Raw genomic sequence first — 11,662 nt, 5'->3', positions numbered from 1 at the left:
GATAGTGGAGTCACCTCTCTGGCGTCGGTAATGAAGAAGTAGAATCCAACTTCTATACTTACTAACAAATATGCTCCTCCCGTGATACTTGTGGAGTGCGCAGTAGTATATACGGCCTCTAGCAAAAGTTAGTATTGGACTAACATTGCTTCCCTTTTCTTGCGCGATCTACTTATACTACCAAGCGTTCTATTCCTATATCGTCGCTGTTGTGTTATCTTATGACAAGCGCCATTTAGCACTTTTCGAGAAAAAACGATTTTTAAAATTTGAGAAATGTTGGAAGCGTTTCGGAGAAGGCAATCGATGCTTCTGTCTTTTCTGTAGTAATCACTCGATTTATGCGAAGATCGGTTGACTATATTGACTGATTTTTCTTAAAATGTAAACCAAAATCGCTTGCATACGTGTCAAAAGCGTGTATTGATGATAAAATATGTATGACGTGTCACAAATGTGCATAGAAGATTCCATATAAAAAAGAACTGATTCGTAAAGTTATAGATCACTATGCCCAATGTTATACTTTTTCATGCGGTTGCACCAATATCAGGTTACAAAATCATGGCATTGGAACACAAAGTTTTCACAATTTTATTTCTTTATTCATTAACAATTTAGAGACAATATATATCAAATAATGCTATTGTTGACAGGCCACTAGACGGAAAAAACTATTCTTCTTGCATAATCCAGCATTACATTTCGGCATACTTTCCAAAATTAGTAGAAATCTCAAAAGAAAATTTGTTAAATAATCTTGAAAACACAAGCCAACAATTCGCAGAAAAAAACTATGGCAGTTTGCTCCCAAGACTAGAACCTAGCTACTGATTATGGTTGATCTGTGTGAGAATTACGCATGTCATCAAAGATATCTGTTGGCTTGCTATAAACTTTTTGGCTTATAGGCAAACCCCTACTTACAACTATTTGTTCAAAAGGCAATTTAATGATCTCCACAACGCCGTATAGATGGTAAAAATCGGTTAGAAACTACCGGGTTTATAACAATATTAAGAAAACAAAAAGAATTTTGACGTATTTTAAAGACTTGTTCTATATAAAATAAAATAGTAACATAACAAAAAAAATGAAATATTGCATAATAAGGTGGACAAAACACGAAGATTTTTGGACTGGCTACTTTACGAATGATTTAAGAATAAAACTATCCAATTTAATTAAAAACTCAATAAAAATTTGGCATGATCGAATATACGCTACACCCACAAAATCGTTTACGTATAGAAAAAGTCACGAAACCATTGTAGGGTTAACGTTTAAAATTCGACGGGACTGTTGAAACTGAACAATTAGTGGAAATCGCATCATCACATCATCGAAGCAATCTGTGAATAATCCAAGAACAAAATTTAATTTTTTTTCACTTTTTAGTTCATTTTTATGCCATTTTTAAACTACGAACCGAACTTAGTAGGCGATGGTTGAGTGTACACGTATATATTTTTTCATGCGTCATTTTTTTGTAAAAAATAAATTGTGTCGAGTGAATCGAAGAAGGAACGCATCGAAGGAGCTACAAAGGACAACGATCTCTGTGGAGATTGCAGACCAGTGGCTGGAAGGAGTTGCCCTGTAAAATCGTAGGATTCTTGAAGCCTTCCAAAAAAGGGGAGCAGTGTTTACGCGGCAATTGAGGATTGATGAGCCTGATCCTCTGAAGGTTTCATGTGCCGCGGGACTGGGTGAGATCTGAAATATTTTTAAAAGTTTTCTTTGCATCTGTTCTCACCGTAAAATTGGAAAGGTTTTTAAATTGAACATCGATCATGCACTAAACTGACCTCAATCAGCAGTCGATTAATAATAATAAGTCCATAGTATACCGGGATGCGTTCTGATCTATTTATGCTATATGGGGTGTGAGTTTTGTATTTGGTGTCTAGGCTTGTGCTTTTCCAGAAATTGTAGCTTATGTTGTTTAGTTTTGCATTGGTCGGGGGAGTTTTGATTTATGCTATTGTTCCGACTGTGACGGATTTCGAGGGACTTGGTGTGGATTGATGGTCCTACCATGTTTGTTCGGACGAAGTCAGTCTGGAGGCCGTGTAGTGTTCGATGGCAGCACCGAGAGTTGATCGAATCGGTTTCTGGTCCCATGTCATAACCGGTTAACCCATTTGATCAGTTTTTGGTGCTGTCACTGGATATCGCACTGCTTATGGATTGTCTTTGTCCAGGGAAGTATGGTGGGATTGTCTGTCCACGGCGGTCTTTTGGTGTGTGTTACGGTCGGAGTCGTGGCATGGATCAGGGTTCTTTTTATCAGCATAGGGTTGGACGTACGTGAGTTGTGGCTTTTGGAAGGTGTCTTGTTTTTCCAAACATTCAGTTTTTGGTTTTTGGAAATATACGGTACAGTTATTTGTTTTCCGTCAACGCTCAACGAACGCGGAAGGTTTCTGCTTTCATGAACTTGTACTGCCTATTAGGACATAGAAGTCCTGTATGGATTTTTGTCGAAGGTGAGTTTTCTGTTGGTTTGTATTTTTATGCGTTTTTGTTTATATTACTACTAATTAACCGATTTCACCAATTTTCTCCATTGTTTCAGAGAGCGAGTAAGGGCGCTATAACCCTGGCTCATTAGCCAGGGCAGGGCTAAATACTTCTGTTCCATCCCAGGAACCTAGGACCAAAGGAGTGACATTAATCCTCTTAGCAAAATCACTCCAAACGATTTATCAAACCCCCATTAAATTGAAACGGTTGTTTACGGTTGTCCACGTTTCTTCCTTATTCAAGGTTCAAAATAATCCGTTGATTAAATTATTCATTGAATGAATAGTTTAATCAACGGATTATCTTGAATCATCTTTATTTTGTACGCTGCACAGTTGCCGCTTTAATGCTTGTGTCATATTCAATATGTGCTACAAACATTAATAACGACAAGAAAAAATTTGAACGAACGTCTGCAATTTTCCAGGATCCCTACATGTATTGGCTGACTAGACATTTTATGCCATTTTTAAACTACAAAGTTTACTTCAAAAAGCATATATTTTAATGAAAATTTGACTGACTCCACGACATTTTCAAAAAAGACTAAGAAACATTTAGTACACAGAAAAATAAAACCACCCACAGAATTCTTTTAACTTAAATTTAGATAGTTTTGAGTCTTGTGTCGCTTTCGCACTTATTAGTGTTGTCAAAAAAAAGAGAGTTGGACTCAGTCGAGGCCTTCCATGGAATAAGGTACTTTTTAGTTGTTTGAGGTTTACTCAAAATTAGGTAGATTCAACTTAGATTTAGTCATATTTAACTAAAGGTTGAGTATAAAAAACCTGTCAATGAGTTGTGGTTTTTGCCGTGGTTAAAAGGAAACTGCCTTCAACACGGTTTACCTAATTTAGCCTTATTCCACGATACCCCGAGATTGAGTCAAAAAAGCTCAACTTTTGGTAGTTTTTCGTATCCGTATACAGAGTTTGAGAGCTTATGGGAACTGTTATTATGTTAATTGTAATTTATTTTTATTTTTTCTCAGTTAGTGTATTTGTAATGCAATGAGATCTCGTTTTTTCGGTTTGCACATATAATAATAAATTAACAATGCTATACGTTTGTATTTAAGGTTACTGTGATAATTACATTATTGTGTTTTCTATCCATGTTTTGATCTGACCGTTGCTTGAAACCAATGCGGAGTGTGAAGCAAACATCTGAAGTAGTAAAATAATTTGCCGAGCTACCAAACAAATTAAGGTTCGCTTCTTTTCACTAGCCGGCTCAAACTCGAGGTTGTTCCCACCGTGGTAGATGGTGGGTTGATAGAGCGACGACGATGACGGATAATGGTGGGAGCAAGAAGGAGACGAAAAAAAGTTAAATGCTTTGTTGTTTTCTTTTCACTTGTACTTGATTTTTGTGAATTGATAGCGTTGAACCGACCCTTATTTAAAGGTATTATTTTCGGCCCCTTTTTGCCGCCGTTTCTCTTTGCACCCCAAAGGTGCGTGGGATCTGTTTGGCAATTTCAGATATTCCTCAGAATTTTTATGAATGAACTCACATTCTTCAGAGTGTTTTTTCTTGTCTCTATCTTCATTCTTAAAACTGAGCTTATTGTGTAATTTTTAGTTGGAGTTTATGGTTCTGGCTGAGAATAGAGACGAATGAAGGCAATCGAATTACACCTTAAAGATGCATGCAGACAGGTTGAAGGACAATTAGCCCATCGCTCGCCAGGGTCATCTTGCCCTTGCAGACAGACTCTTGAAAATTGAAGACGTTTTTTTCACTCAAACAAACGGCTATCATTCATGAAGCCTTTCCAAGTGAAATTTGAGTGCCTGTGAATGGACGTTCCCCACTGAGGTGGTACGTGTAGTACAAGTACCAGGAAAAATGTGATTTGGCATTTGTCAATGGATCCACGGGATGCCTCTCCAGATGTTCGTTATGTGCGTGTGAATGTGGTGTTCCAGGAAATACAGAGCTAGTGTGTCTCCGACTGTTTTGGAGTAGGTACAGCTCAAAACAAACAGGTGTCATAAATATTTAATAAACACTAAAAAATGTTGCCAGCTTTAACTGTTTGAAAGAAGAGCCTGCCACAGTTGTTAACCTATCAAACTCAAAATAATTTGTTTCTTCAGTAATTGATGCGATGTGGTGAAGTTATTCAAAAATGTTCATTCTTTTTCATTTTTTACCGCCAGCAGAACCGTAGAGAGAAAATACGGGCCCGAGGGGTCCAACGTACGGCCCCCCACCACTCTATATTGATCGTGCACAACAAAGTCAAAGTTTGAAACCATTGTAATTTGAATTCTGAACACTCAATTTCAAAAATAAAAGAAATGTGTCAAAAATGAGTATTTATTTGAGTATAATCAGCTCAACTGGTGAGTAAGCAATCAATTTTCAAAATTTTGAGTGAAAAAAATCGTTTACCAATTATTTTCCGCGTTTGCTTTTTGAGTAAAATCTACTCAAATTTGATATTATGGTCCTAAACTCAAAACTGAGTAAACGAGGCATACTCATTTTTTGACTACGTGCAATTTTAAGAAATTGAGTGGCTGGCTACTCAAATTTGAGTTTTTATGAAAGGGCTTGTATATTACACTGCAATTATATTGTTATGTAGCAGTTTTTTGCTATAGTTATTTGTAGTGCCAATGTCGGTAATAACGTAGGAATGGTAATACTTTATATTATTTTTAATACCTCTTCGAAAGTTTTGGTGACTTTGAAAAGAGCCATTTTTGTCAATAGTATTAGTAAAAGTAAAGAAATGGAAAGATTAAAAATGTAGTAATTACAAAAATTGAAAACATTATCTAAACGGAGATCAAATGTACAAGAAAAAAAAACAAAGGGAAAACTTAATGTTGAAAGAGTGTACAGAAAAACTAAAAATCGCAAAATTAACTACATAAACAAATTAAAGTCAATTGTCAACAAATGTATAATCGAAAACAAAAACCAAAACAAAACCTATAAAAATCGACAAAAGAAAACGGGAAACTAGACAAACAAATTGTAAAGATGAAAGAAGTCGAACATTATTGAACAAATTGTGAAAATATTAGAAAAAAGTCGGAAAATTATGAGAATCAAATAACATAAAAAAACTACTAAAAAATACGAGCATTGATATAAAATAAAAATGCATAAAACTGAAAAGCTCGAAAATAATAAAATATATTTAACATTAGAAACAAGAAATATTTAAAGCAATAGAAAAAGTGAATAAAACGTTAAGAATGCATAAAAGTAGAGAAATAGATATAAAAGACAAAAATAAAATAAACATGAAGAAATTTAAAAAAAAATTGGAGAGTTGGAAGGATTGAAAGACGAAAAATATTAAGAGTTTGGGAAGAGATGGATTGAACAAAAGTGGACAAAATGGAACACAAAAAATAGCAAAAAAAAACGAAGTATAGAAACACACAAAATCGAAAAAATAACAAGAATAAATTGAAAAAATAGATTAGAATATTTCAAGAATGGAAAAATGCATTAGAAATAAAATTTGACAGAAATTCAAATAAAAGCCTAAATATAAAACAAAGAAAAAATGCGCATAATAGCAAAAAAAGATAAATCTAATATTTTCTAGAAAAATAAAGAAATAAAAGTGCAAACCTATTGGAAAATGGCCAACAGAAAAAGCACTTTCAAAATAGGTTAAATGGAAAAATGAAGAATAACAAAAATGAACAAAATGAAAGATTAAGGAAAATGTGTAAAAATAAATGAGATTATATTAAATTAGCTTAGCAATGAGAAAAAATAACACTGCGAAAAACGGAAAGCTAAAAACTAGAAAACATGGACCAAAATGCGAGAAAGGTAAATAATTGGACAATAAGACACTTTCGGATGAATTAAAAAAAATGCAAAAGTATATGGAGAAAAAGGAAATATAAAAAGGGAATGATAAGAATAAATGGAGCAAGTAGACAAATTTTAAAAGTTGGATGGAATGACAAAAGAAACAAATAAAAAACAGGGTACTAAAATATGAAACAACAGAAAAAAATAGAATGGAATTCCCTCGAAAAACAGTAAATAAAATGGAATAACAAATTAAGGTGAATGGTAATGACAAAAATGCAAAAATGGAGTGTGTGAAAAGATGGATAAAATAAAAATTTGGTAACAATGGAAACAGATAAAAAATGCAGAATGTTTAAATTGCAGAAATACAAAAAAATCTACAGCTTGAAAAAAATTTAAGCATTTTTTTATGATGTTTTCCGTTTTAATTCCACTATTTTATGTAAACTGCAAAAATGCACTTTTATATGACAGATACGTATTTCGGCTACGACATGCAGCCTTTATCAGTGTTTGTATCAATATGCGAAAGACATCAAAAAAGAAAAGTGTTTAATATAACATTCCACTAAGTCGCCCAAAAACAGTGCTTTTTAAAGTCAATTGATCAACGAAATCTTAACAAAATTTTAAAAAATCCAGGTAAAAATAAAAAAAATGAGGAAAACAGCGAAACATGGATCAAATTTCAAATAAGGTTGTAGTTGGATTTTACGCTATGCTGGTTTTCGAAAACATTCATAAAAGCTAAATAGGCTCTGCTTTATTTCTTATGTAGCTCATAGCAAAAATATATCATATATGCTTTACATTCGCCGCATAGTGTAATGTTATGGTAGAGCATTTAGGTGCATTTTTCGCATTAGTGAACAGTTTTGTTGATTTAGTGGGGGTACTACTTCACATGCTTGAATATCCACAAAAAAAAATCAAAAAAGCACCAGCCACTCTCGCTGTGAAGGATACGCCGAGCAAACTTTGCTCTGCTCCACAAAAAACAATCACGAAGCGTAAAATCACACTTCAGTGTCTTTCGAGAATCTTTGTGAGCAGCATATAACACTAGTTTACAAAATAAAACTAAAAATCTGAACATCAATATTCGAACACCATTTCTAATGTAAAATGACGTGCTGAATCTGAAAATGAGGTCCAAAAAATTTACAGTAGAACAGTTTTCGAGTCACAGTAAAAAATGAATTTTACCTTTAAAATAAAAAGTGCGTTCAGTAAAATCCAAAGTACTTCGGTTGTAGTGCATGGATATGAAATATTATTATGTTGAATTAAAGAAAATAGAATGTATTTTCGGTTGTTAGAAAGAACACTTTGATTTAGTGCGACTACTGGTTCTGACGTTATTTACGAGTTTATAGAACTTTTTCTTAATTTTTCTTTTAAAAAAGAAATGAACGTTTGGTCAAGATTTTTGGCTAGGTAAAGCAATACTAAAAATTACATTTCCATAGAAGCTTAAAGCCTGCCAATAACCAATGAAAATAAACACTTGTTAGTTTAAATTCGTTGAAAATTGCGAAAGTTATTCATTTTTTTGTAAAATGGCAATTCCTGCTCAACTTATTGAATGGACGATTCCAATTTTTCCCAGGGATTGCTTCCCAATATATTAGAATTTTGAAAGAATTTAATGTGGGATAATAATCGAACTCGTTTATCCATATGATTCACTTCTGATAACAATAATTTCAGGCTCAATGACATTATCAGTCATGGAATGACTGATGTGATATACTGCGTGTAATATTTACAAGTGTATTACATAAAATAGTCATTCTTTCCTACAACATCTAGCAAGTTTTTTTGAAATTATGTCAGACATCGAACAAGATTTATTTTAGGTTTAAAATCTCAAAATCTTAACTTCAGTATGATTTGAAGAACAAAATTACAAAATATTCTTGTAATTGCACTTAGATGTTTTACGCAATATATTGTAGTATATTTAAGTTTTGTGTGACAGTACAGTAAAATCGGTACATCGTAGAAGCCAATCTGTGATGTGACGAAATAGGTGGATAATTCATCATAAGCTTCCGATGTGTGTATCAAGGCGTTGTGCAGCGTGCAGTTTACATCGTATTTTGTACATATACGATTCTGTATGGCACATGTAAATATTAAGCGTATTTTTCAACGCCAAATTTTTGATAATTGATGAGCCTGTAATTATTGTTATAAGAAGTCTTCAATCATTTGGATAAACGAGTTCGAACATTACTCCACATTAAATTCTCTCAAAATTATTCAATTTATTTGTTTACCAGAATTCTGACAGAGAATCCTTTATATATTATAAAACAAGTCCTAGAAAAAAAATGGAATTGAGACGGTTCAATAAATTGACTCAGAGAAACTCAAATTTCCCCATTCTAGAAAAAAATGAATAACTTTCACAATTTCCATCCGATTTAAACTAGTAACTGCTTATTTTCATTGGTTATTAGCATGCTTTAATTTCCCATCTATATATATATAATTTTTAGGATTGCTTTATCTTGCCCAAAATATTGACCAAACGTTCATTCTGCTTCAAAAAATGACGAAAAATTGAGAAAGAGTTCAATGGATTCGTAAATAACGTAAGAACCAGTAGTCGCACTGAAACAAAATGTTCTAATAATCGAAAGTGCATTCAATTACCTTTAATGCAGCGTAATAATATTTCATATCGATGCACTACAACCGAAGATAGTTGGATTTTGCTGAACGTACTTTAAATTTTAAAGGTGAAATGCATTTTTTTACTGTAACTCGAAATCTGTTATACTGTAAATTTTTTGGACTTCATTTTCGGATTCAGCACACGATTTTACATTGAAAATGGCCACCAGCTTGTTTAGTTCAGAAACTAGTAAACTAGTGTAATCTGTTGATCCATTGAAGTGAAGGTCCTGTGGGGTAAAGTAAATCTGAACCCAAACGGTGGTGAACACTTTTTAAATATATTGACCAACACCGAGAGGGGCCCTACTTATAGATTAGGGTCTGCAGCCCGAGGATGATGTTTATGATGACTGTATGCTAGACGATTTATAAAATGATGCTATTCCTGATGAAGAAAAAATTGCAAATTTTCAAAATAATCAACTGGATTCTTCTGGTCTCCAAAAACCGGTGTGGCAACCCCAAATAGAAGGTTGAGAAGGTTTCTTTTTCTTTCTAATAATTAGTTTCGATAATATTCCAGCAGTTGCGAAGTCAGGAAATTCAATAAATAAAAAAAAATCGATTTCATGTTGACGAAATTTGAAGACAACCTCATGGCTTCTAATCAAATCATTTATTTTTTACCCCTAGCACGTCTGATCTTATTTTTTCGATTATTGAAATTTTAAGCTTAGGGCCATTCGCTTCTTCATTCATGTTAGAAAACTTACTTTAAAAAAATCTCCATTCCTATGTGCGAGGTTAGGAATCGAACCCAGGTGAGCTGCGTACATGGCAGTCGATGTACCATCTACGCTATGCCCGCCCTTGTCTGACTTTTGATTGGGTACAAATATATATTTGATAACAAATATGCAGTAGTTTAGAATTTTCGCTATTCTAGTTACATCATACACAAGATATTAAATTTTTTGTTGAAAAGTATTGGCCAAAATTTTAGTTTATTTTAAAAATCCGGGCCCCCTTCATAATTCCGGGCCCGGGGGAAATAAACCGCCCCCTTTCCCCGGCCCTCTCCCTGGCCAACAAGAATTCATCTTTATGCTGGTTAGGTGGAAAACTGCACTAGACTTAGGTCGCACAATGTCCTCAGGCTGTGAACAATTTGTTGAAATTTTTAACTTTTAGTTAAAATCTGACACTTCGAAAGTTATTTGCAAAATAACCCTACTCTGGAGCATGGTTAAAATTGACAGAGCGATAGTTAAATTGGACAGCTCGATGGTTAAAATTTTGCCCATGATGCAGAATAAAAAGGTGGAAACTTTTTCTGTATCTAATTGAGTTTATCAGTATTTTTCAATACAAAATTAAGGGATAAAGATGGAAACGATAACGTGTTGTGTTAAGATTTATTTGAGTTATTTCAGGATGTGGATGTTTACTTTTCGTGGCTATGACTGTCATACTTAATGTAATAAGAAAAAAACTAATTTTAAAATATCGACAAATGTTCACACCTCCACCAACTTGTAGTCATCGCAGCTGTCAATTCTAAATAACTATCCATATGTCAACTTTTGAAATGGTTCGCTCTCTCGGTTAAATTTTTCCATTCAAGAGAAAATAACTTTCGAACTGTCAAATTTTAACTAAAAGTTAAAGAAACTCGCCAAATGGTTCACAGCCTCAGTAGGCACAGACACTAGACAATTGAAGCAGGCCGTTTTTCATCAACTCGTTCGCCGCTATACACAACAAATCTAAAAAAACAAGCACAAATTCCACAAGTAACTAACCTTTCGACAACAATTTGGCATAGCATGCTTCGCTAGATTGGTTTTTGAAAAACAAAACATCCATCGTTCAACAGTGTTGCAGAACCATAAAACCCGCAGGGGGAAACAATCAACACGACGCTAATCAACGATGGCGCCATCATACCACAGAACTAGCGACATGACGATGGTGGCTGGTGCCAATGTCAATAAAAATCGACACAGCTATTTATTATCAATTGATATTCATCAGCGAGGGCTCAACGAGCTTGGAGTTTCGATCGTGACATGGTAGATCGTTGAGTAGGCTGAACGAAAACGAGAGGTGCGTATCGTAGTCTGATTTTCAAGAAATTGGAGCGTGTTAACACACAATGATATGCTATAAGAAACATCCGAATTTTCAGCCGAATTTTAGATTAACTGGCACCATTATCGTAACATCGAACGACATCCGCTTGATTTTGTAATAAAGGAGCCACTAAAACGTGATAATTAGCAATAAAATTCAGCACTTTGTGACCTGATCAGTATGCAAATTGGAAAGGGCTTCTCTTTTCTGATCGAAATCGGTTGTTCGTTAGTCGTGAGAAGTAAAATTTCTTTCGATCGTGATCCGCAACAACACCCGGATTGATCGTGACTGCTCACACGTGCTCAGCTTTACACAGTTCCCAAACCAACATCGAATTCAGCAGCAAACATTAGTCTTTCGCAATAAACAAAACAATTCTTGCCATGCTAGCCCACCGGAGAACGATTATCAGCCTGATTCAGCTCAATATTTCACCCCCTATCAACGGCTCCGAGACAAACCCTCTATAGATTCCGATCGAACGATATCGCAGTGTTCGGATCGAAGATCTAGTCCAGTATGGGGCCGCGCACCGCTGCATCGTAAAACAAACATTTCACTGCACCCACCCAACCAAGTA

The sequence above is a fragment of the Topomyia yanbarensis genome, chromosome 3, assembly GCF_030247195.1.
Source record: "Topomyia yanbarensis strain Yona2022 chromosome 3, ASM3024719v1, whole genome shotgun sequence".
Taxonomy (NCBI): Eukaryota; Metazoa; Arthropoda; class Insecta; order Diptera; family Culicidae; genus Topomyia; species Topomyia yanbarensis.
Note: the sequence above shows the minus strand (reverse complement) of the source record.